Genomic DNA, 27,881 nt, shown 5'->3' with positions numbered 1-27,881 from the left:
TAGCAGTTCAAAAGCACATCAAAGTACAAGTAGAAAAATAGGCACCGTTCTGGCGGGAAGGTAAATGGCATTTCCGTGCACTGCTCTGGTTCGCCAGAAGCGGCTTAGTCATGCTGGCCACATGACCCGGAAGCTGTACGCCGGCTCCCTCAGCCAATAAAGCGAGATGAGTGTTGCAACCCCAGAGTTGGCCATGACTGGACCTAACGGTCAGGGGTCCCTTTACCTTTAAATCTTATTGAATTAAATGGGTCTGACTCCTAGGTAAGTGAGGTCAGGAGTGCAGTCTTAATTGACTAAATAATTGCCTTGAATGAAGCAGATTTAACTTAAGAATTATGTGGCAAGCATTGTCTTAGAATAGGCATTCCACCTGCATCTCTCACAAAGGAGAGGCTGCCTCTTCTAAGATGATGCTTGCTATGACATATGTGTTTCATCCATGTGCAAATTTTAACAATAGATTAAACAGATCAAGACACTCATGACTCACTAACTAAGATTTTCTTAACTAGGTTACAACACTGTTGATCATTCTCAGCATATTGGATTTGAAGTTGCTTTACCACCAAATATGCTGCTTTCCCACCAATGTTGTCCCCCAGTTTCAGTGAAAAGATGAACTTGGGTGTGGTTGTAGCTGCTGTAGAACTTCTGCACTTTGAGACTGGAATTGGCACATTGCATCCACGGGGCTGAGTAAAAAAGCCCTAGGTTAGCAGATAATCATCCTAGTTTGGGCTATTCACTGTCTAGGTAGGCCACTATCAGATGTCTTGTACTGCCTTGATGATGGATTTGTTGTACTTTCCTGGTAACCTTTGTAGTATTAATATGTTCTTCCTCATAAACCATAACATGAGATAACTCTTTTTATGGGGCATCTACCCAACACTTGCATCAGCTTGTTGTTTCCTTATGCTTCTTCTGATTTTATTTTTTTTAAAAAAAGAAGAGTTGTGCAATCTTGGTTGCTACTCTTTTGCATACTCTCTATTACGCCGCAATGTAGTTGAGTCTATCGTGAGACACATTCTCTTTGGCATAGAGCTGAGCCAAACGATTTGCTCTGCTCTCTTGCTAGCACTCGGTGGCGGCCCAGCAGTGGGTGGTGCCCACTGAAAATGGCAGGGTCGAAGGCAGTGAGACCAGCAGTTGGTGGAGCCTTAGCCAATGACAGGCAGGGCAACTTCTGGTAGGTTACAAATAAGGCGGCAGGCAGCTTGGGGCTCTCTGAGGGCTGACAGAGCCTTAATGGAGCAGCCTTCACTGGTGGTTGGGCAAAAGCAGCAAGCATTCATCCTTTGGGTGATGAGGAATGCTAGTAATTTTTTGTGGTCTCAGGATGTTTATCATTACAAGAATATGGCAGAGGGTAACATTGCGTTCTCTTCTTTTACGGAACAAGCTTTGCCGCTGCTTCAAGTAGCGACAGGGTTGCAAGGAGCATACCTTCCCATTCTTCAGCCCTATATAATGGGGCAAATCCTTATCTCCCGCAACCCCATAGATCAAGTTTAAGAGGTGGGGAGAGCCAGCCACCCATCGATCATATGACATTGCAATTACATCAGGTGAATTATTTTTGAAAAGTGCTCTGCATGTAAACTCTGCACTGTGCAGCAAGCTATGCAAGCCCTGGCCACCAGCTGATCACCAGGGTTTTCATGCACAGTGCTATGCAAGCTCCGATGACCAGCCGCACTGTGCCATAGTATAAAATGCCCCATAGGGAACACTGCTATATCATGATGGGAACAGATGGCTACCCCAAACAGCCTTGGCAAGGTGTGTGTGTGTAAATGTGGACATGCACCTTTGTAAACTACCCTGAGGTAGCTTGCTCAACTGCCTAATCCTATCAAGTAGTAAGGGTTTTCTTTTATTTTCTTTCACATATCAGCTGCCATTGTTTGGTAGAATGTGTGGTAAACTGATCATCTAGAAATTCAGTGTTTGTGGCAACCTCCTGCTGCTTTTTACAGCATGTTTGTATCATGCCATTATGCTAGTTCAGTACTTCACCACTCTTGGCAGATTTTTACCATTTCTTTAGAGGAAACAGTCAAACATCTGCTCTTCTTTAACAAGTCTGTGTGTGTGATTCTGTGATGTGTGTGTATGTATTAAGCTTGGGTACCAGAAGACACATAAAACATCATTGACTTAGACTGCAATTCCCGGTTTTCTTCCTTTTTGAGGAAGTCGTTGAAGAAGCAAGCCAATGTTAACTTTTTTGGCTAATTATCCATTTAATATCTGCGTTTGGGAAAATTTCAAGGCCACTATCTGGACCACCACCCAGACACTTATGGCAGGAACTTTAGGGATTTTAAGATTTCATGTTGCAAATCAAACTGCTTGGCTTACCAAAAGTTTATCTCATGGATATATAAAGAAATTCTGAACTCAGGACCAGGACACCAGAAAGGGGGGAGGGGTGGATACATTTTAAATTTTGTTCTGATTGTTCTTCATGTTTGCTTACTCTGTTGCCTGCAAGATCCTAGCTGCCATATTTTTACTCCCATCCACCATGACACCTCAGGGCCCAATTGTTTGTGAAGCAGCTCACTTATTAACTGCTGGATTTCTTTCCAGTCTTCTGAAGGTTTCAACTTCACATAGCCAGCCATCTTCAACAATTTGCCACTCATACCTATTTTAGATGGAAAGGAGCCAGAAATTCATGAACAGGATGCTTTAGCACCCTAATAAAGCTGTGTCTACACCTATTTCCCATCTCCCATTTTGTGTTTATACCCCCAGCCATTTTTCACCGGTTCCTTTTTTGCACACTTACAGCTCAGTTACAGAACTTGAGTAAAATAATTTGAAGAAAGGGAGTAAGAGTCACGGTGAGAAGACTTGCAGCGGGGGGGGGGGCACTTAGTAAGGATAAGCTCCATCCTCTTGGCAGATATGGAAGACCGATATAACTCCATGAGCATATGTACTAACCTACTCCAGGCTTTTTCCTTGATAAATTAAATTCAGAGCTTTTTCAAGTAGTTCTTCTTTCAAGTAGACACATGGACTTCTGTTTCAAGCCAGCAACCTTGCAGAAATCAATGCATTTTGAGGTCAGTTCAGTTGTTATGCAGAGCACTGCAGGAAATTTGAGTTCCTAGCTTTGCGCTCCTTATGATGGAGAAGAGGTGAGGAACTTGATACAGCCAGTGGGCTGGATTCTGACCTCCCTCAACCCCCAGGGGGCATTTTGACAGATGGGTGGGATCACTCAGCTGCCAAGCACCTGACATCACCTTGATGTCAAGTGAAGTGTGTTCATTTGCCTGCACCGTTTGAATCAAACTGCATGGGCAGGTTTGCAGGAGCTTCTGACCACCTCATTGGCAGCAGGTGCAAATCCACTTTCTGAAGGGAGCCATACCTTTACCTGCTCTGCCCACCTGAGAGCCAGTGTGGTGTAGTGGTTAAGAGCGGTAGTCACGTAATCTGGGAAACCGGGTTCGTGTCTCCGCTCCTCCACATGCAGCTGCTGGGTGACCTTGGGCCAGTCACACTTCTGTGAAGTCTCTCAGCCCCACTCACCTCACAGAGTGTTTGTTGTGGGGGAGGAAGGGAAAGGAGAATGTTAGCCGCTTTGAGATTCCTGAAGGGGAGTGAAAGGCGGGATATCAAATCCAAACTCTTCTTCTTCTTCTTCTTCTTCTTCTTCTTCTTCTTCTTCTGATGGTATGCATGACATCAAATGTAGGGCAGGTGGATGGGATTGAGAGAAAATAGCTTCATTGAGTCTGTGGCCCACAAGGTCCTCACCACTGTGCTAGGGCAAATGCCCATGCAAGTGAAGGGCCTTGTCACCAGGCCATGCCATTCTTGCACCTTTGCTTTGTAACATTTGTACAAATGTAAAGTGGCTTGATATTAGCAAAGTACAGTGGTACCTCAGGTTACATACACTTCAGGTTACATATGCTTCAGGTTACATACGCTTCAGGTTACAGACTCCGCTAACCCAGAAATATTACCTCGGGTTAAGAACTTTGCTTCAGGTTAAGAACAGAAATCATGCTCCGGCGGCGCAGCAGCAGCAGCGGGAGGCCCCATTAGCTAAAGTGATGCTTCAGGTTAAGAACAGTTTCAGGTTAAGAATGGACCTCCGGAATGAATTAAGTACCTAACCTGAGGTACCACTGTATGTATACCCCACCCTCAGATAGTGGACTGTTGGTTTGCAAGAGGGACGAGACACAGCTTGATGATAGCACATCACATTCTATGCCTTGTATAACATCTAGCCAAGCGCTGATCATCTGTAAAATGAGAATTATAACATTGGCACAGGGATCTTTCTGGGTTGTGATTGATGAAGGAATGCATGTGCCTTCAGACTGATTCTATCATCCAGTGGTAAAGTCCAGGCGCATCGAAGAAGTCAAAGAAGTCTAGACGCATCAAAGAAGCATTTCAGTTAAACGCATTGCAAACTTTGTATGAGAAATCAGGTTGGCAAAAACAGAACTCCACAGCGCCATCTGGTGTCACAGTGTTATAATGCATATACAACGCATATAAAGCGCTTTTTCTTTGCCAATGTAGCTGAGTCTCAGATTTCAGGTTTTCCGGATCATGATGAACCCTGAATCCAGGTTTCACGAAGGTTTTTATCCTCAATGTGGCCGCCAGGAGAGGGACCACAAGTTGCATCTTCATCTGGCAACCTTCCCTGGAGCAATGTGTTCCTTCTCAGTACCAGGCAGAGAAGATGTTCTCCTCACTCATGCAGGAATCCCCAGCGCATGACCCCTTCCTTTCATTGCTGACAACACTTCTCTTTATAGACTAAGTTTGCCCAAAATGACCATGATGGCAGGGGGAAATACTTTGAGTTTCTTTTTTAATTGTCGATTTCCTTTGCTTAAGTAATGCTAACGCTGTAGTTCTAATGAAACTATGAATTAAGAGGTCATAAATCTAAAGATGCTGTGAGTACCACAATGTGAGGTGTGAAACAAATAAGCCCTATGGGATTTATTATATTACACCTTGCTTTGCACAGATGTTATCTATGCTACTTTAAATTATATTGTATTGCTTTCCTTTCAGTCATGACAAAGCATAAGTTGTGAACAAGAATACTGAGAATCCAACCTGAGGGGAAATAAGGAAGAAGGCTGAGCTGAGAGCTTGGAAGTCCCTGAATTCTCAATTCAGCAGTAAATTGACAAGGTGGGCCTTGACAGGACACTACACTCTCTCCCAGCCCCCTACAAAGCTGACAATAATGGGGAGCGAAATTAATACTGGTCTTTCTTGCAGGGCTGATTTCAGTCTTACTGAGATATTGTATCTGAAGCACTCTGAACATGGAAATGTGCTGTGTGTAAAAGCAAATTATGATGATCTCCATGCATTGCTTGCCAATCAGTCAATATTTAAAAACTGATAAGGGTTCAGTTGGCAGGGGGTTGGACTCGATGGCCCTTGTGGTCTCTTCCAACTCTATGATTCTATGATTCTATGATTCTTATTTTAAATTTCAATAATAAACAAAATACTTCTAATGAAAAATAAAAAGCTTATTTCTGGGCTCTAACAGCTTGATTGTATGTAACACACTCCAAACACTTCAGAGTTATCCAGAACCAAGTAGAAATAAGGGACATTAAACTGGTCCATTGGGGGGCCCTCCAATTTCTGGTGGACCACTTAGCGTTTGGAGTCTTGCGAAGAAAGGATTAGGTGTGCTTTGGTCTCAACCAGTGCATCAGGCACTTCTAATGCCATAGAGTATATAGAGGAGCACTAAGTACAGATGCCAACCTAGCAGTACGAAAGCACGTCAAAGTGCAAGTAGATAAACAGGTACCACTCCGGTGGGAAGGTAAACGGCGTTTCCGTGTGCTGCTCTGGTTCGCCAGAAGTGGCTTAGTCATGCTGGCCACATGACCCGGAAGCTGTACGCCGGCTCCCTCGGCCAATAAAGTGAGATGAGCGCTGCAACCCCAGAGTCGGTCACGACTGGACCTAATGGTGAGGGGTCCCTTTACCTTTACCTTAAGTACAGATGAGGTATGCCAGTAGACTATGCAAAGTGTCAGCCCCGCCCCCCTGTTCTAGAAGAATGTCAGCCTTCAGCCAGTTATCTGCATGTCATTTTCCTGTAGCTGTCACCCCATTGGAAATCAATGCCCTTTGCCTTAAGTAATGCATTTGACATACAACCCGGCAATAATACAGACCGATCTAATGGGAGAGTGTATCCATTAGCCTTTTAGACAGACCAATTTCCTTCAAAACGAGTAGCTTGCAGTAAGGTTGTTCACACAGCTTATTTTAAGGCCTAAATCAGCCCATATCCAGGTGCTCAGGGCCTAAAAACCTGAGATCTGTGCACAAGAAAAAAAAATTGTTCAGGAGTTGTTGACACTATTGCCTTCAGTAAGCTGTTTCTATACATGTGCACCTGTTAAAGTCACAAAACAGGGGGGTGTTGCATAGTGGCCATCGTATTAGGAGGTGTGCAGCAGCAGGGGTTTGGGTTCTCTGTGTTTATATTGGGCTTTCAGAGGGCACCCGTGGGCTGCCACACAAGAGCGTGGATGTTCTGAAATTCTGACACCAGCAGCAGGAGGAGCTGAGGCAGGCAGACAGTGCAATTAATCATAGTAGATAGCAGAAGGTGCTAGGCTTCCTACACCCCCTAGTGGACGGCTATGGAATGGTCAAGGTACTTGGCACAGTAAGCTTCTGCAAAAAGTGGGTGTTTCTTTTTTTAAAGCAACTTATACCATCACCACCACCACCACCACCACCACTACTAATAAATAATTGTCCACCCCTCACCCTAAGGTCTCAAGCAGCTTACAGCATTAAAACATAATATTAAAAACAATTTAAAACAACCTACAGAGCCAGAGTGTGAGCTGTACCATTACATAGCCAGGCTAAGTATCATTTCTGTTCAGAAACAGAACCATATGGAATATTGCAATGCTTTAATATGCTCTAGAATCATTACCTGGTGGGCTACTACGATGAGACACAGACTGTTAATGATGCCAAAACAAAAAAACAAAACCCTAGAATGTATAATTATGTCTTCAGCAAAATGCTTACCTTTTTCTTTGGTATGAGTTGCAACTGATTTTTTTTTGTTTAGTCGTTTAGTCGTGTCCGACTCTTCGTGACCCCATGGACCAGAGCACGCCAGGCACTCCTGTCTTCCACTGCCTCCCGCAGTTTGGTTAGACTCATGTTGCTAGCTTCAAGAACACTGTCCAACCATCTTGTCCTCTGTCGTCCCCTTGTGCCCTCCATCTTTCCCAGCATCAGGGTCTTTCCCAGGGAGTCTTCTCTTCTCAAGAGGTGGCCAAAGTACTGGAGCCTCAGCTTCAGGATCTGTCCTTCCAGTGAGCACTCAGGGCTGATTTCCTTAAGAATGGATAGGTTTGGTCTTCTTGCAGTCCATGGGACTCTCAAGAGTCTCCTCCAGCACCATAATTCAAAAGCATCAATTCTTTGGAGATTAGCCTTCTTTATGGTCTAGCTCTCACTTCCATACATCACTGATACTGAATATTAAAACAGTTTTCTTTCACATTGCCATCATTCCTGTGCTCAGGCACACGGTCCAGAATCTGTTCCTCTGTTCTCTGACTACATTAATTTTTCTCTCATTTCTTTTCAATTTTTTCATGGGTTAGTTCTTCAATAATTTCTGCCAATACATTTTATGTTTCTTCCACCTAACAAAGTTTACACCCTACTGAAATTAAATTGAAAGTTAGATTTTCACTGAAGAAGAAAAGGCAAGATACTGAGTAAATTTGAGGATCGATTCCTTAGCGATACTATATACAATTCTCTGTCTCAGGCAAAAAAGAACAGAAGTGCTCTGAAACTTGCAATTTGTCTGGCAGGAGGGGAAATTGTTTCTTTGCTTGCTAGTTTTGGAAAGGTCCTTATGAATAGATGCCATCCAGGACAGGGAGCATGGCTAAGCAGCCAGAGAAAGGGAGCAAATATTAATTATGCTGAACTACAGCCAGTAATGGTCCCTACTGATGAAATGCTGCATTTTTATGACCTGGTATAATTTGTAGCATGAAGCTACCCAGAGTCAGGCTTTGGAGAAGAAGTCATTAGCCTTTCTAATGCCTTTTTTCTGCCTTTTTTCTGTGAAATGGGCCAGACTTTTGGGACATTGCAGCAGAAAAGATCCGGAGCATTACAGAAAGTTACATTCCAGCTTTGCATTCTAGGAATTCTACAGGACCCAAAAGAACAAAAATATGTTGAATAGAATGTCACAGTTCTAGCAATAGAGCTGCCATAATTTGCTATCAGGGATGGTGTGTGTGTGTCAGGGTAGAGAGAGGAGACTTCCATCCACCCTGCAGGTCCCCAGGAACCATTTATATGGCCATGGATTCATGAGCCGACCAATGGCCCTAACTGGAGCAGCATCCTTCAAACTGGGATTTTCCTAGGTTCATAAATCAGTGGACCATGGGGGATTCTAGCCCCACCCCTTGAAGGTTGAAGTCAACCTTCTTCATTTGCAGGGACTGTCCTGTTTGTGCAGAAATGCGTCCCATTCATATACAGTGGTACCTCGGGTTACATATGCTTCAGGTTACAGACTCCGCTAACCCAGAAATATTACCTCGGGTTAAGAACTTTGCTTCAGGATGAGAACAGAAATTGTGCTCCGGCGGCACGGCAGCAGCAGGAGGCCCCATTAGCTAAAGTGCTGCTTCAGGTTAAGAATGGACCTCTGGTACGAATTAAGTTCTTAACCCGAGGTACCACTGTAATCATAACTTGCTTCTAAGTTAAAGGTTTAGAATCAGGAGATGGAAGTGGAAATCAAATGTTAAAGATGCACAGCAGATTCCGCCCCATCTGTTTGCATACAACTGGGTGAATGGGAGGCAGTATAAGAAGAAAAGGTACCAAACTCTTAAGGGGGTCTGTGGATCTTTCTATAATATGGGCCCTGCACTGCAGGTGGATTAAAGGAAAGCTACATGGCTGGAGGATTAAGTTACATTTAAGAAGGCACCTAAAAATTTAGGGGTGGTGTGCCTTCATTGTCTATTCGCCAGACAATGTAGGCCCTGGAAATGGTCCTTAACATCTTCCCTATACCATATTATGTTGAGACATGCAGTGTATTTAAAGTCTTAAAAGAAGACCCCCTCCCCCACTCAGAAAAGCTCCACACCCTTCTCCCATAACAAATAAGAAAACCTTTACTTGGTGGTTTTTAATGAAAATGCCATTTTGTCGTTCTAATGGCCAACAGCTGGGGAAATGAATGCTTTTCTCCTTCATCATCTAAAAACTTATTTGGAAGAGTATTGGTTTGTGGCTCTACTGGGTAACTTTGCTGATGATCTGATTTTAAAAGTCATTTAATTTCTTCTAAGACCACAGTGGTTACCATAGAAATACATTTGCTGCAAAACAAGGAATAATTAGTATACATTTGTTTCTTCATATCCCTTAATTTCTTCCATTCAGGGTCTTAAGCATATAATTAAAGGGATTATTTGGCTTTTTGATCCCCCCCCAATTCGTTTAAAGACCATACTCTTGTGTCGGCAGCGCCTAAGTCACATTGAGTAATCAGTCCAATCTGTTTGTCTACATGGATAAAAACGTCATGTTTTCCGCTGAAAACTCAGAAATGTAAGTAGCAACGAATTTTAGGATTTTTGTTTGTGTGTAAACAAGTAAAGCAACTGATTTACACAGGTAACACTATAACCCAATGTTGTTAGAGGAGGTACTCCTAAAGAACGCTTTATGAGTGCGAAGCTCTCCTGTATATGCAGCTTTCTCTATTTGTGGAATGGCTGCTTCAAAGGCGGGGGAGGAAGTTGGCACCAAGAAACTGATGCATGAAGCAGCATACATGGGAGGAGGTGGAGAGGATGTGAGGGACAATTGGATCAGCCCCAAGGTGTATTTGCCAATCAGATGTGTGTGGAAAACATTTCTCACTGGATCTTTCAGCAGAGACAGAAAGAACATATGGTGAAAATGGACAATCATGTTTTAGTTGACTCAACATGTTCTGTCGTGGCGAAGTCTATTTAAACAGCCCAACTTTGCAGATAGAAAATGAAGGCTGCAATCCTCTGTGGGCTTGCCCAGAGTAAGGCCCATCGAACTTAGAGGAACTTAAACATGTATTGGATTGCATCATGCATCCATCCTACACCCAGAACCTATTATTTGCACATTTCCCCCCCTAATTTATTTCAGTTGCAAAATATTTTTGTTTTCTTGGCTTGTTTATCCAACAGGGAATTTAGCGGTGGAAGAAAATGAATGAATGCGGCGATATAGCAGAAGGAGGGGTGAAAACAGCGTAGAAGGATTACAAATAGGCAGACGGAGGTAAGTCATGTTCCAGCTGAAGTTGTTCAGCTGACCTGTTAAGGAGCCTTTTGAAGATGTTAGTGGGATGTTTTTAAGCATTTATTTAATAGTAGAGAAGATTTGATTTAATACTTGTACAGTATTCCTCATTTCGAACAACAAATGTTGAGCGCAAAGCAGCTCACGATAACATTAACAAAGCAACACACATTGCAAGCACTATATTATCAAACACTGTGGCATATTAATAAAGCAAACAGCAGCAACAAATTCACCAAAACAATGAATACAATTCAATAAAGCCATTATAATTCAAAATATGAAAATGAAAGATTGAGAAAAAATTGGGAAGGGGAAAGAGAAAGAAAACATGTGAAGTGTTTCAGATAGGCCAGGCCTTCCCAAGAAAAGCTGCCATGGACCTTTGAAAGCTCATTGGGTACAGCATGAAACTCTAAATCTCAGAGTTGCGGATTCGAGCCCCATGTTGGGCAAAAGATTCCTGCATTGCAGGGGGTTGGACTAAATGACCCTCATCGTCACTTAGAATTCTGTTTTTCTTTCTCACATCAATATCTCTTATTTATTTCCTAGGGAAACAAGAATGGAGTCATGCAGAGAAAGAGAAAGAGAAAGAGAGAGAGAGAAAGAAAGAGAGAAAAAAAGAAGGAGCAGAAACAGCTACTGTGTCCAGGGCTTAAGTAGACCAGGGTTTATTTAGTGCTTATTTAATGTTATTATTTGTATTGCACCTTTCTCCCATCCTGGAAAGTCATCTGCATGTGGTTTTTAGGTACTGATCAAACCAAAAGCTGCTTAGCTTCAGCAAGATGGTGGAACCCCAAAAACAGAATCTGATTTCAGTACCAGGATTTAGGACATAGAGTAAGATTAAAGACAGCCTTTTGAGGTAGGTGTCTTTGCCTCCCTACTAAGAAACTCACAAAGGCATGCTTGCTTGTTGGCAGAAGCTTCAAGAGATGCGTTTACCAACAAGAGACTGTTCATGGACAATACATCACAGATAGAACTTTTGTGCCACATGAAACACAAAGGTGCATTTCATACGTTCATCAACCCCATGTGATGGTGGTACAGGTGAATATGCCTTTCTACACACCTGAGCGAATGTGTTGATGGCACTTGGGGCATACACGTGCATACAGACATAGTTGTCACATCATTCTTGGCTTCATGTGCACAGGGTATGGGTACGCAGTCCTACTCCTCCCTCATACGTACTTGAACCATAGTTGGGCAAGCGTGTGAACCAGCCCCTACTGATTTTCTCAAGACTACCTATCAAATTCATTGTTGGGATAGGAACCTCGAACATCAGCTCCAGAGTTCTGTTGCCTCCTGGAAATACACAGATTCTCTCAGCTGCTGCCACACACAACTAAATATATTTGTAAAGAAAAATGGTATCTTGTACAGGTTTATTTTTGTGACTGTCAGTCCTGTACAGGATGTGTATTTAGGGTATCTTATGTGAAGTTTTTGCCTAGAAATGTATTGCCCAGTATTTGACGGTTGAATGTAACTCAGAGGTTCCGTTCTGCGATGGGCTAGCAGCCTTGCTGAGATACAGTATATATTTAGGAGGCTTTATATAGCACACTACTTATGCTAATGCACAGACGATAAAACGACTTGTAAACCACTAAGTACAAGCAATAAAAGACAGTGACCACTGAGCATTTCATTGCTGAAAATAGATGAGCATAGTGTTGCATTTCAAATGTTTTGCAGACTGAATATAACTACAAATGCTAACAGATGCTTTAAATATATAAAGGAAACTGACAGATAATTATTTAAGATATGACTTTTGAGGAAAAAGTGTTTCCACTGGATTTATTAGCTGCAGCTTACAAAACCCAATTGCACCATATATTTTCCAGGCATCATCATCATCATCATCATTATTATTATTCCACCTTTTCACCTGACATGGGGATTAGTTTAGATTCTAAACTATGGAGTTACTCAGACATTGCACTGAAAACAGATATAAGCTATCTCCACACATGTACAAGTGTTTGTGTGTGAAAGAATGCACATTTGTTCATTTGTACAGCTCAAGTGTTGTGTACACAGACTGCATACCCATTGAATATTTCATTTGCATTACTGTACGAGTGTACAGCTCAAATATTTGTGTACTCTAATACACAAGATTATATAATCTTTGAAAGTAATGAGCGAACATCCCTTAGGAAAGCAAAGGTCAAAGTACATCAAAATGATTCCTAAGATTGGAACTCATTTTACACATACAACTTGCTGCTACTATAGGCATAGCAGTGGCAACAAGACAGGAAATAAAGTTCCTCCCAGGCACACAGCAGAAAACATTGGGCACTTTTCAGACAGAGTGCAGAGAGCATATCAAACCAAACATACAAAGGCACTATGCAGCATCAAACACATGTTGGACAGATAGAAACAAACATTCTTAAAGCACAGTCATGGGGGGGAAATCACAACTGTACACATAGCATGGGCAAGCATATTACGTACAGCACAGCAGAACAAATAGAACAGATGCACACACTATCAGCACAAACAGTTGCATATACGACCACACCATTAGATAAAGAACAGGATGCTGTGCCATTCCCACACAAGCATTCAGTCCTGTGACTTGACTGGCAGAGCACATGCCTTGCAGCACGGGCACAGTGCATTTCATTTACGTCTTGGTGATTTCATTCTAACCTACTGATCTGGGAGTAGGTGGCAAGGCTTCCAGCCTTATCACTTGTGTTTAAAAAAAGGAATTGCTGCCTGTTCATGACATTTGCAAGGCTACTCCTCCCCCTAATCTGAGTGACACATCTAACATAAGTCCTCTTCACACAGTCGGTGCATGCTTTGACTGAATTCACGGAGGGGCGCTCCTGACCTTCTCCACATGTCCAGTGGAAGATACACATAGGCTCTTACATATGATTGGGAATGCTGGTCACCTCATACAGCTGAAATGCATGTAGAATCCCTTCCACACCTTCTAGTGAAGATACAGAGGTGTGATTCTGCTCACCCTTCCATGCATTCAATCGATACACGTAAGGAGTGCATGAACTTGTCTCCATCACTTTGTTTAGAGCTTTCCCACCACTCACACTTCAGCTTCCAACTAATGGCAAGAAATAACGATTACAGATACACATGGTTATGATCATTTTTATTCAGCTGAATTGCTAAATGTGAATGTCAACCACTTGTCTGTCCAGTTGCCTTACAGTTATGACCTGTTTGACTCATCTGTTTCCCATTGTGGCCAACAGTTGGCCAGCCCTTCTGTATGTATTTTCTCAGATGCTGTGCAGATGCAATTGTGTTAGTAGGAGTGCAAGAAAGATAGATTTCATCCACCTTTTCGGGTGCAATTGCTTAGCAGGCATCACTGTAAGGTACGGTACACATCCCTGAGTGTTCGTGAATTAACAGAATCCTTGATATTCAACAACAGGTCTTTGTTTTTTTTAAAAAAACCCAAAACCAATGACTGAGATAAAAAGGCTGAATCTGAGCATTGTATTCCAGTCATAGTTAATTATTATATGCTTCAAGAAGCACATTCACTATTGCGTGAATGAGCAAGTTAGTCAATGGAATTCTGCTCTCCGATACCAACAGTGTAGCTTCATGCCAAGACTTTTTATCCATTCATTATTTCTGATAGTTATCATCTGCAAAATTATTTTCCTGCTAAATCTGAGCCAGATAGAAGGAAACTTCAGCTAGATGCTCATTTCTGTGAAGTAACTGAACAAATAAATTGAAGCAGACAAACAGAGTTCACTTTTAACATTTAACCCCACACGCTGGTTTGAATGTAAACAACTAAAGAGTGGAGACATATAAGACTGTGCACAAAATCTTTTCAGAAAGCGTCAAGTGAGTAATTGCTTGGCTGAAAGTAAGGAGCAATTTAGCTTTTCTGGACTTCAGCTAGAAGAGATTTAGTGTTGGAAAGCGGATGTAAAATTCCATGGTGATTTAACACAGAGCTGTGATTTCATGAAGCACTTTAAAGTTTACCAGCCATATAATAGGCTGCTAGGATAAGGTCAATGTTAAAATTACTAAGAAATGCAATGCCGTCGAGAGCATTGGGGACAGGCACCACTGGGAGTGCTGTGTGCGCATCAAGTTCCATGAATGGCCTTGAGAACAAACTTGAACAAAGTGCTTGTCCGATATGGACTTTTAAAAGAGAGGAATTAACCAGATTCCCCCCCCCCCCAATGATAATAAATTCATTATTGAAATGGAGAAGGACATTGCAAGCCCCTGCCTATCAAAGGAGAGGCTGCTAATTAATTCAATTCTGTAACACAGATTTCCGTTGAGCAATCAAGAGGAGTGTCCTTTCACACATTTAGCTCTTAAGGCTCAAGCTATGCATGGCTTTGATCATGTATCATGTGCCAGAACTGTTCCAAAACATTAATGAATGTCTGCCTCACAGATGTGCAGCTCAAAACTGTGTGCATGTTTACTCAAAATTAAGAGCGTAGAATCATAGAAGGGATCCCAAGGGTCATCTAATCCAACCCCCTACAACTGTGATCACTGGAACTTACTGGTGTTCTAGGTAACAAGGCAAGGATTGCAGCTTTCATTTATGTGCATCACTTAAATTCACAACAGAGTTTGCCTCAGGCCCGTCTTACCCATAGAGGCTAGTGGTGCAGGGTGCCATGGCACCAAATTCTGGAGGGCACCAGGCGAGAGTCCTGAGCGCGCTGAGTGAGTGAGGGCGCGTGCGCCACTCCCGCTGAGCGTTGGCTTGGTTTTTTCCCTTTTAGCCTGCAGGCGCTGAATTCTGTGGGGCGCCAGAAGGCTAAAAGGGAAAAAACTGAGCCGACGCTCGTTGGGAGCAGCACACACGCCCTTGCTCACTCAGCACAGGCCCACTCGCTCAGTGTGCCGCCTGCCATAGCCACCATGGCATGATGCGACCAGCTGAGCCGGGAGGCACCTCATCTAGCCTCCGCCTCTTCCCCGCCGGAGGAGCTGCCCTCCAGCCACTGCCCACTTCCTCCAGCCCTAAAAAAAGGTTGAAAACTCTGGGAAGCTGGAGGAATCTTTGCAACAAGGTGCCTGATATACTTAAGATGGCCGTGGTTTGCCTTGTGGGTTCTGGATGATTGTGCATCTTCACATTTCACTGTTTTTGTAACAGATAGGTAGCCGTGTTGGTCTGCCATAGTCAAAATAAAAAAATTCCTTCCAGTAGCACCTTAAAGACTAACTAAGTTAGTTTTTGGTATGAGCTTTCGTGTGCATGCACATTTCTTCAGATACACTGAAACAGAAGTTGCCAGATCCTTCTATATAGTGAGAAGGTGGGGAGGGGTATTACTCAGAAGGGTGGTGGGAATGGGAGATTGGCAGATAGCTGAGATGAGCCTGTTGACGTCTCTTAACGACTGCAATAGGTCTTACAGGAAAAGGCAAGGGGTGGGAAGGTGAAAAATTATACATGACTTAGCCATTTTTCACCTTCCCACCCCTTGCCTTTTCCTAACTAACTTAGTTGGTCTTTAAGGTGCTACTGGAAGGAATTTTTTTTATTTTCACTGTTTTTGTAGTGTGTCAAGTGTTGATCTTGAACTGAGGAGATTTGGCTTCAAATCTCCAGGCAGACATGTAGCTCACAGGGTGACATTAGCTCAGTCAGTACATTCCAGTCTCGCCTACCTCACAGGCATTGTGGGATGATAAAACGGAGCAGCGTTGTGTATGCCGCCCTAAACTACTTGGAAGAATGGAGCAATAGAGATCTATAATAAACAAGCAGTGACTCACATAAATAACAACCTTAGGTTTATATTAAAATAATATGCACATGGGGAAAAAATCACTTTGTTCTTCTCTCTTCCCAGTGCAGTGATAATGCTGCCTAGAACCTGTAAGACTTAACATGGGGCCCCGTAAATCACAGATAAGTGTTCAGGGCAAAGTCTGGGATTTGATTAAAGCAACTTTCATTGAAACAAAGATGTAGAGTGAGGCCCACCAGGATCTATCATGGCTGCCAAGCCAAGCACAATTTGTAGAGATAATTCAACCCATAAGTAAAATCTGGATTGGATTTCCTCCAGATCTAGTAAACTAGAAAATGTGGAGTGGACCTAAGGCATCTGCTTGATGGCCATGAGAACAGGACACTGGACTAGATGGGCCTTTGACCTGATCCAGCAGGGCTCTTCTCATGTTCTTAGGGATATCTAAACATTATGGTACCATTGACCCCGGAAAAATTTCATTTATAGGCTGGAAGGGAGGAGCAACCTATATGTGACATATGTGATCACCAGTTGCACAGTCAGGCATAATTTATCAAAGGTTGCTATGACTATAATTCTTTTTTTAAAAATAGTTTTTATTGGTTTTTCGATATATATACATCCTTTATGAATGCAGGTTTTGGTGTCTTCGGGTGTCTTCCCGTCTCTAACCATTTTCTATTTTTTTCTGCCCTCCCCTCCCCTGGACTTCCCTCATACTTCCACTTTGTTTTACTTTCAAGTTATTCATCCTGCGTATTATTCCCCCAATTAATTCCTGATACATTTACATCTATTTTTTTATTATTATATATATTTGTGAATGTTTACTCAATGTTTACTCAAACCCTGGCAATGAGTCCAACTCTTCATATATATTGTAAATGGTTTCCATTCTCTTTTAAAGTCTTTGTTGTCCCTTTCATGTAATTTATCTGTTAATTTTGCTAATTCTGCATATTCCACGAGTTTCTCTTGCCATTGTTCTTTTGCTGGGGTTTCTTCTGTCTTCCAAGCTTGTGCTAGTAGAATTCTTGCCGCTGTTGTTGCATACATAAATAATTCCCAGTTGTCATTTCTTATTTCTTATTTCTTGATCTAAAATCCCTAGTAAGAATGCTTCTGGTTTCTTAACATTAGTCTTTTAAAACATTTTTTTCAATTCATTATATATCATTTCCCAATAATTTCTGACCTTTTTGCATTCCCACCATATATGATAAAATGTACCATCTTTTTCTTTACATCTCCAACAAGTTTTTGATCCCGTCTTATACATTTTAGCCACTTTTTCTGGTGTAATGTACCATCTATACATCATTTTTATATACCGTAATTCTCTTTCAACTATGACTAAAATTCTACAGTGTCCGGAATTCTTTGAAGGAAAGAATGCGCTTTGATTGTGCTTTAAAGGTATAGTGTGCACGCAGCCTTAGTCATCACAATCACCACAGTGCTGACCTGGCCAGAGTAGTCGAATGCTTTCATTGTGTCCAAGCCCTTGTTTTCTCCCAACTAGTGATCGTATCTTAGAAAGAGGGCATTCCGCCTAGCTTTGCTTTTCTCTTGCCACAACACATTGCAAAACACAAGCATAGAATTCAGTGGGGTAAAAAGCAATGTGTCTCTTGATTTTGAGTGGGAAGTTGACTCGTTGGGGAAGGGCTAAGCATCCCTCCTCCTACCCTCCTACCCTAGTCACATCCAATCTCTGTCAAATGTGTGGCAAAAGCCATGTTAGGGGAACATGGATTGAATCTGAAAATTGGGTGAGCGAGTAGGGAGCACCCACTACCCCTTACTATCTCTTGGAGTTACCCTGTCACCTTTGTACTCCTCTTAAGGATGTTAATAATCCTGATCCTCTGGAGACAGTTTTGGTTAATAGGTTTTGTTAATATGTCTGTTGTTTTCTGACAAATTTTGTGAAATATATCCAATTTAAAAGTGCACATTAGCATTCAGCTGCATTGAGCTCTCATCCATGTTTGCGTGTAACCTATGCTATGGCCATGAAATAATATTAGAAGATCAAACTTGACATACTTGCCTCCTGTTCAAAAGAAGTAATGGGGGAAATGTCATACCCCAAAATTTTTTTTATTTTTAGGGAAGGGCAAACCAACCTCCAGTTTAAAATACTTTTCTTCTTCTGCAGATTTCCACCAGTATTTCATAATGGGGAATTCTGAATTTCAGTTGGTACAAATAACAGAAAACTTATTGGATTTTTGTAAAATTGGGGGCATAGTCCCAATTTTGGATTTTTTGAAAATTGAGATATAGCTCCCAAACTTGGAGATAGTTTTTCAAAATAGATTTTAACTTTAAAATCTTTAGTATCGGGGTGTTCAATACATGTGAATACAAATGTGCATGGTTTTTTTAAAAAATGTTTGATTATCCCAAAATTGGATAAATTAAGAGGATTTTTTTTACTTTTAAAACTTTGTCTCCAGAAGAGTAAAATGACTAGTATCTTTAAAGCAATATCTGTGCTGAACTGTCTTGCTGTAGAGTGAAGTTACAATTGACAGATGTTTCCATTCCGTCTTTATCTAGGTACAAATCTACAAACCCTTTCACCACAGGTACAGTTATACCTAAGATCCCTATCTATATTCCACTACAAGTTTGCTAGCAGGTAACTAAACATAGAAACATTAAAATGGCATGCACCTCCCACTGCTGTATGAAATGTACTGAACAATTTCCATGTAACTTTAGCATACTAAGCGTATTGATCTATCATGCCCTCCTTTATCCAAATAGGTGTGGTGACAGCAGAATTTACAACACCAAACCAATCAAGACGTAAGTCCAGCATTGAACTGAGTCATGTATATGCAATAAGGTGCTGTGTATGCTATATCCATCCATTAGTGCACAGCTGATCAGCATGTAGGTCTTCACATGTAGCTTCTGCTGCTTGACTGGGGCTGTTGCTCAACACATGCACATCACCTGTTGGTGGGGATAGGGGTTGAGAGACTGAATCTACTAGCTCCCCGTTTCCCTTTCAACAGGGGACCTGTAGACCATAATGCAGTGCTTAACATTTCTTCCAAGAATTTCTAAATCCGGGCCTTTGTTGTTGTTGTTGTTGTTGTTTAGTCGTTTAGTCATGTCTGACTCTTCGTGACCCCCTGGACCAGAGCACGCCAGGCACTCCTGTCTTCCACTGCCTCCGCAGTTTGGTCAAACTCATGCTGGTAGCTTTGAGAACACTGTCCAACCATCTCGTCCTCTGTCGTCCCCTTCTCCTTGTGCCCTCCATCTTTCCCAACATCATGATAGTCAGAAATCTGCAACACTAGAGCTGCTATATTTTGAAACTGAAGGGGCAGATAATGACAGCGGATCTGCGACTAAAGGAAATTTCAGATAATTTGAATACAGCAAAGATGTTGGACTACAGCTCCCATCATCCCTGAGTACTGGCCACGGTGGTTGAGGGTGATGGGAGAAGAAGTCCAACAACCTTTCGAGGGCCACAGGTTCCCCCATCCTTGGAATAAAGAATGTTTGTTTGAAATGTATACCTTCAGTATTTTTATTCAATAATCTAATGTCTTTGAATGCTGTCAGCATGGCTTTAAAAAATCTCATTTGTTTGGGTTATTGTAAAAAATGAAACCTTTCACAGAAGAATGAGATAAAAAAGTGTGTTCATTTTATGGATGGTTTACTAGTGATTAAACACTGATGAATCAATCGGTTTCAATAAATTATTTTAACACGATGTACAGTTTTGTATCATCCCCACAGCATACTTGCTTAACATGTGCACTACAATCCTAAGTATGGTTACTAAAATATATCCCACTGAGGTCAATAGAACTTACCTTCTGGGAAGTGCATTAAGGATTGGAGCCTCAACTATACATAAACAACTCTAATTGAGAGCAATCCTATGCATGTCTATATAGAAATTCTATTGTGTTCTCAGGAGTTTAAATGTGAATAGTCAACACTGAACACAGTGGGTCTTATTTCTGAGTAAATTTGCATAGAATTGCTTCTTTAAAATAGCTATTTTAATTTTTTTGTAAAAAAGCGTAAGTCCTAATTAACCTTTTATTCTAGGCAGTGCTTGGAAAATGAGGACTGCTAATATAAGGTGAAATGAGGTTGTATTTTTCTAAGGCGTAATTGTTCACATTGTGAAGCACAAACAACTCCTAATAACCAAGCTCTAGTGCCATGCACAAGGCACCTCTGTATGACGAGTCTCGGTGCAAATCAGGGCCAATCTGATGGTGCATAAATATTCAAATCCTCTGTAGAGAATGAGCACACCTGGCTTTATTACAGGGTAACACATTCTAACAAAGAGAAGGTGATCAATATGGATGTCACAGCAAAGCCCTGTGTTCTCCTTTGAATGTGAAGTACAGTTGCTTGCACATCGATAACTTGAGCATCAAAGGAGCAGCACATTTTAATGAGCCACTTCAACAGTTTTGTTTGAAAAGAATTGTTTTAAATTCATTTTAAAGCACCATCACCCATCTCAATCACCCATCTTAGTGTTTATTATGTAGAATGGTATTAAGGTTATATTTACATACAATCACAGGTTTGGGGAACTTGATGGCACTGAATATTGTTGTATTCTGCCATTGAAATGAAGGCTAGAGCAGAGGGCTTTTAAGAACTAGATCACACTGTAAAACTAGTTACAATAAAAGTGTCAAGTCATGGTCAGCAACCACATACCAGCTGGACGAAAGTCAGAACAGGAGCACTTCAATTACAGATCAGGGACACCCTTACATTTACTGTTGCGGAGAATTAAAATAAATGTTACTCAATACAAAGAAAAAACTACCGGTAATAATATAATTTTAAACAATGCTGTGAGTTTCTTCCATCAACTATTTGGTCACTTCCTGCTCTTCAGTCTATATCACTCAGTCAAGAGGTGGCTAGGTTGATTGTGGGGACAAACTACCATAAGCATACAATGTTTTGCTTGCAGGATTTTCACTGGCTGACAATCTGCCCCAGGGCCAATTTTAAGGTGTTGGCACTAACATATAAGGTCCTATACACCTGAGAACCAGGTTACTTGAGAGACCAGCTTATCCCTTATGTATGAGGAAGATCACTGTGGTCAGTGAGAGAGTTTCTCCTGCAAGTTCCAAAGACCTCAGAAGTCTGCTCTGCAGTAACTCAGATCAGGGATTTGAATATGGCTGCCTCTTCTGTAAAACAGTATCACTGTTGTCAGGCGCCCAGTATCTGCACTTTGTGGAAACAATTGAACATTTTTATTCTGACAGTCTTTCTCTGCTGGATAGATGGGTCTTTGCCACAAGTGTCTGCTTTGTATTATTTCAGTTTTGTTTTAAATGTATCCACTGGGTTTTTAACTGGGTTTTTTGCTCTTTTTATTCTATATCAGCTTGGGATGATTGTGTAGAAGGCGTTTAATAAATAGATTAATAATAATGTAGATGCATTTCTAAAAAAAGAACCTATGATTCTTTTTTCATAATTCTAGCTTGCACCGGCCCTACCATTTGGTAGAATGATGCTGCAGCGGCAAGGAGCAGCAGTCAGGTGTTAGTGGACAGGGGTGTTTTTGCCACATGGCTAGCCCTGGGCTGCTCTATTCAGTTGTGATGGGAGAATCTTTCCCTTCTCCATTGTTGAAGTAAGATTCTACTGGAAGTCTCATCAGTTTTCATATGAGGAATGGGAAACACTAGCTAGTCTTTCACCCAATGCCGGATTTACATATAAGCTAAACAAGATATAGCTTAGGGCCCCACTCTCTTGGGCCCCCCAAAAAAATATTAAAGGGAAAAAGAACAACTGGATGTACATTTCCAAAATTCTTAATTGTATTTCAGTTCAACAATTACTTTGATAAAATACATATCTTGTTATATGCAAATAGCTTTAGATACCTATTAGGTCCATGAATTACCATATAGCATATATTCAACACAAAAAACAGCGACCATTTGTTGTTGACAAAGGACAGCTGGACATATAAAAGGCCCCATTAACTTCAGTAGCTTAGGGCCCCATCAAACCTAAATCCAGCCCTGCTTTCACTTCAGGTAGAAAAAGGCATTGGACCAGTCCTTGTTATAACATTAGGTAGCAGTGCCAAATAGCACCAGACATGTTTTTATTTATTTAAGAAAAGTACACCCTCTTTTTCATCATGTGTCTCAAAGTGGTTTACATAGTGGTTTACGTAGATTAAAACATTTCACAGCAGAACACTAGAACAATGTTCATGGTGCTGGAGCAACTGGCTAAAATGTTTTTAAATGTTTCAAACAGTTCTAATGTTGGTTCATCTGTTTTGTTTTTGCTGGGTTGATGTTGGTTAAATGTTTAGTTGGGGCTGGCGGTTATTTTAATTTTGGTATAACTGTAAACTGTTTATTTGTTATTATTGTTATTGTTGTTGTTATTATTGGTTTCTATTGATTTGTTTGTTGCTCTTATAGGATATTTTGTTTTTTAATGTTCAATGCTTTGTTGTGTTTTTATATATGTTGTAAGCCACCCATAGTGGCTGGGGAAACCCAGCAAGATGGGCGGCATATAAACAAATTAAAATATTATTTTTATTTTATTATTCAAAAGCCTCTTGAAGTAAAGCCATTTTAACCCGTTGCCTGAAACTTAGAGATTGTGCCTGCCTGATTTCGACTGGGCACCGAGGGCTCAGACTTGCTCAGAAAAAGGAAAAGTAAACACATGTTAAAACTGCTCTTATAATATTTTTTTTTAAAAAAAACAATTCACAAGGAACCTCCTGGACTGGTTTTTTTTTTGTCAAAAGTGTTAACCTCTGATTCAGAAAAATAATATTAAATGAAAATAAACATAAAAGCTTGGTCTCAAAAAAGCATCCCTTTCCGGCCAAACACAGTGAAATACAACGTTTGCTCGGGGGTATCAGGTACATCTACCACATTTTACAGCAAGCGAAGCCTGTAATATAGAACGGTTTTGATCTCCAGTAACCTGTTCACAACTGCACATATGTCATAACGGATCCTGTCTCTCTTCTCGATAAGAATCTCCAAGAGGTTTTTCTGTTGTTTGTGTTGTGTTGTGTTTTTTTTTGACAAAGTACTGCAAGCAGTTCAAAGCTGCTTGGCACACAACAAATGTGAGAAACCCATGACCACAGACTGCCTTTAAAGCAAACCCAAGATTTGACATTACTCACATCTTCCGATACCTGTCAGAGTTCAAACAGGAAACCTGCTTTTTCCTCAAATGTCAACAACATTATTTTTTACGAGTTGCTCTGAGGTAAAAGTCACAATGTAAGGGGCCAACTGTCTTGCAGCTTTTCAGGGCTGGTGTGAGCTGCTATTTTTGTATCATTCTTGACGCGATATTAAGTGCACTCTTGGGCGCTTCAGCAGAAATGGACATTTTTGCCCTGAACTCACAAAACACAGCAGCATTCTTAAAGATAGAAATATTTCATTAACAATCCCAGCATACATGTAAAGCACATTTATACCACTTTAACAGTCATAGTTTCCATTCAAGTATCATGGGGCCTGTAATTTACCCCTCATAGAGCTACAAATCCCAACAGTCTTAACAAACTAAGGTTCCCAGGATTCTTTGAGGGCATGTAGCATTTAGATGATGATATCTGCTAATGCCTTTTGCTGGCTTTGCTGGACAGGTGATGATGGCACTACAATCACTATTTCCAGTCAGGAAAACAGAACAAATCTCCGTCACAAACAGCTGTGACACCAAGGGTTAAAAGTGAGGAATTTTAGATTATTTTCAGACCTATTTTAATCTTTTGTAACACCAAGACCCCAATGTTCCTTCCTTCCTTCCTTCCTGAGTGGGCAATCAGGGTTGACTGTTGCTTCACCCTTGCCAACATCCGGAAGCAGATGAGGCTACTGCATCCATTTCACAAGGCAATAAATAAATGCTTTACCAGGTCCTGTGCTGGAGGCCTTCATTTGGAGTTAGCCCATGAGACATCATAAAATCCATGCTGTTCATTTTCTAGGAGGGCAGGGATAGGTGGATGAGTACAGTGAGATGCGTGTTTTTAAAAATTGGCATAAAATTATTGTAAAAGTGTTAATTACAGTTTATTCAATGAGTTGGCTCAAGAGCTACATTTTAAACTTCCCATCCTTTTAAAAATAAATACCCTAGCTGCCATGTTTTAGCCCAAAGTGTCTCTCTGAAAGCAATGACACATTATGAGATGCCCTCAGTTCAGGGCACTGGCAATTCCATTTCTTTCTTCTTCTTTTTAACATGCAGGTTTGATTCCCCCCCTTTTATAATAATTTTTATTAGTTTCTCCAAATGTTTTCCACCATAACATCAATTTTATAAATAAAATAAAGAAACATTTGGCTATATAAGCCAGGCTAGGCAATTCCATTTTCAACCTACACGGCAGGAGTCCCACTCTGACTAGTAATTCCAAATGCGCTTCTACTTTTCTAGAAAAAGAGGTGCTGGGACTCACGCCTCCCTTGTTCTGTTAGAATGCCAATGGTGCCCACCTGAGAGGTGCTGGATTTGAGTTCCGTTGAGTTCCTGCTGATAAAAAGCCCTAGTGCTTCTACTTATGGGTGGCTTTTACCTGCTGTTCCCAGGTACTTTTTGGACTCCATGTCACGTAGTGTTTGGCAACCCTTGGTGTGAACCCACCTGTCCTTCCGGTCATTGTGTCGTTGAACTGGGCTGGCTGAAGGAATTAATTCCTAGAGTGCTACTGGGTGGTGGGAGAATGAAGAACATCTGACCATTTTTGACACTGACTGAAAATGAATAAAGGGGGGAAATTAGCCTATGGGGAAACTGCTTGATTGGGAAAACTTTCCTTGATGATTTATGAATGACAGATGAAAAAATGCATTGTGAAAAAGGACACACAGGCAGTTCCATTACTATCATCTTGCTTTTTACATGTCATTCCGAAATACATTTTTATAGTGTGCATAATCAAGAGGCAGACCATATGGCAAAACCTTGTCATTCTAAAAAAGAAAATCACATCAAATCCATTGAGCTCAGCTGTACAGCTGGCTTGTTTAAGAACAGCTGGTTGGCATTAAGAATACTAATAATGCTCATAGGGAGAACTACATGTGGAGGCAGCAGGAATGAGACCAAATGGTCCACACACATCAGCTGATTTCTTCAGAGATCAAGGAGGGTTTCTTTTTTGTGAGCTGCAATGCATAACAGATTAGCTTTGTTACTTGTATGAATAACACATTTGACTTGTTTCTGCTACCTCAGACTTTGAGAGTTGCAACAAGGCATAGAGTGCATTCATTGACACAGCTACAGTTGCATGCTGTGCTTAGGGACAGGCACATATTGTTGTGCTGTATGTCAGTTGCAATCCTGCTCACAAACCTTATGTCGTCAGATATAGGAAGCATGCAGACTTGTGCTGCCATGGCTGGATCTATGATGGTGTAGAGATCAAAGGCTTCCGCTTTGCAACAAGGTATAGTTCTTTGTTCTTTGCCTGAACTCAAGGAACTGTGGTTTCTTCTAACTCTCGTTAGCAAACCAGCATCAAACTGCATCAAACTTATTTATTAGCTAGTTAGGCTAAACCATAGAACCCTGACTTCAGTTGTAATAGGGAACCGTAGTTTGCTGAAAAGTGAAAGCCTTTCATCTTCGCCTTGCACATAGGGAGGAGTTGTGGTGGGAGATGGATCAGTGGGGATGGGAGGTAGACCATGAGGGCTGGACCCAGGGGGGCATAAGTCTACGGCTCCTCACAACAACACTTAGAAGGGAGGCAAACACAACAGGGCTGGATTAGTACGTTTTGAAGACAGAGGAAAAAATGCACTTGGCAATCTAGAGAGCACCACTCACAAGACCATGAAATCCGGAGTCTAGAATGATCTAAATGAGCCACTGATGGGAGCCATGTAAGTTTAAGGCTCATGCAAGCTCATTTTTGTAATGGGAATCCATCGGCATTAGGCCACTCTCTGCTTCTAGCTCTATACTGGGCTTTCCGGATTACTGGAAGAAATGAGATTAATTTCATATTACCTGGTGTCTGTCTCAGACTACAAGCATTTCATTTAGTTTTAAAAGAGTAAGAACAACTGCAAGATTCAGACCAAAATCCATTCAGTTTCTCATTCAGCCCAATTAATTTGATGGCTCTGTAGGAAATGAACCACTACCTCATCACTGAGAAATGCCTTTGCTGTTGGGAAATCAACTCCTGATGTAAATTTTGATCCATGCTGGTGGGAATGTTTCACATGAAATTAGAGCTAAGCACAGCCTAATATCAAATTAATCTACTGCTCGAAAGAGAGGAGCTCATGTCTGCATAGAAGGCCCCAGTCACAGAATGATTATAGGCCATATTTACAAAGTAGTAAGGGAGAGGTAAGGACTCGGCTAAAGCTCAGAGGGACCCTCACTGGTCAGCCTGAAGGGAAACAGTGAATTCTATATCAGAAAATGTGGGATGAGGCCTGACAGCAAAAGCTTCAGTTGGAATTATTATGTACTGATTCTTGTTCTTGAATGATTTGAGCTGGAAAAGCAATCTGGTCCTATAAAGCTCTCTTGTTATGTTTCCTTGTTTAGAATAGAAATTCCAGGGATTGAAAATGGGGTGTTTTATATGATGTGTACACATAGCATAGTCTCAGACACTAAGCTACAGGCCCCAAAAACCTGCACGATAATTAGAGTTTATTCTTATGACTTTTAGATTGCTATGGATGACTCCCCCCGCTTTCAAACAGCTTTTAATTGACATTTTAATACTCTGTATATAACTATCCATTAACAAAAAATTCTTTTAAAAATATTTATACTGCTTTATTCTGCTGGGATTTTTTTGACTGCTACTGTAATATTGTTATAACATTTTTAGACTAAGGCTTTATGGATTGTATATGTTATTATGACGTATTATTTTTTAATATGTGACTCTTTTCTAGGTTCAGAAGCTGAGGAAGGAAGAAACATTGTGGTCTTTGGGAGGGAAACCGAGACATGAAGAGGGGAGATTGTTTGGTCCTGAGGGGAAACAGAAACAGATGGCAGAGAGGAGGTATTGTGGTCCTAGAGAGGGGCTCTCTGAGGGAAGAAAACTGAGGCAGAGAGAGAAGATGTGGTCTTGAGGGTAAACTCACTTAATGACCCAAGTGTTCAAGGTCTCACATGATGGCTTAAGGGTTCAAGCAGGAGGACATGAGAAAAGACAGGTAAATAGGGCAAATGGGTCCTAGACCAGGGGTCACCAACCTAAGGCCCATGGGCCAGAAGCAGCCCATGGAGGTCGTTTGACCGGCCCATAAGCGGCCCCTGAACCGAGGTGCCCGCTCGCGTGCTGCTCTAAACCAGCACAGCGTGGCACAGGGACTCACTTCTGGGGCACCGGAAATCATATCTGCGCACACGCAGATACCAGAAATCACACCTGCACAGACGCAGACTCTGAAAATCGCGGGCACACATGTGCAGATGCTGGAAATCATGGGCGCTCATGCGCGCGAGAGATCCGGTCCACGGAGGGATCTCTGCGGGACCAATCCAGCCCACACAAGATAAAGCTTGCTGACCCCTGTTCTAGACAGATGAAGAATTTATACACCAACTTGGCACAGTAGCTAAATTGGCAGCCAGCATAGACCTCTTAACAGCAGTGTTACATGCTAACAGTAGGTCACTCCTAACAGCAGCCTAACC

General features: G+C 41.5%; 2 long non-coding RNA genes across 2 annotated transcripts; both read left to right on the top strand.

The window, feature by feature from the left end:
• Positions 1–1,404: 1,404 nt before the first annotated feature.
• LOC309525940 lies at positions 1,405–10,377 on the top strand. The gene is made up of 3 exons (XR_014216592.1): positions 1,405–1,574; positions 5,074–5,196; positions 10,284–10,377. It is a non-coding gene; the product is annotated as an uncharacterized lncRNA (long non-coding RNA).
• An 11,395-nt stretch (positions 10,378–21,772) lies between these two features.
• LOC309525941 lies at positions 21,773–27,541 on the top strand. Its single transcript, XR_014216593.1, has 3 exons — positions 21,773–21,825; positions 23,842–23,927; positions 27,131–27,541. It is a non-coding gene; the product is annotated as an uncharacterized lncRNA (long non-coding RNA).
• The last annotated feature ends 340 nt before the right edge of the window (positions 27,542–27,881 follow it).

This window comes from Podarcis vaucheri (genome assembly GCF_965113315.1).
Source record: "Podarcis vaucheri genome assembly, chromosome: 2".
Classification (NCBI taxonomy): Eukaryota; Metazoa; Chordata; class Lepidosauria; order Squamata; family Lacertidae; genus Podarcis; species Podarcis vaucheri.
This window is presented reverse-complemented; position numbering and strand designations above follow the sequence as displayed.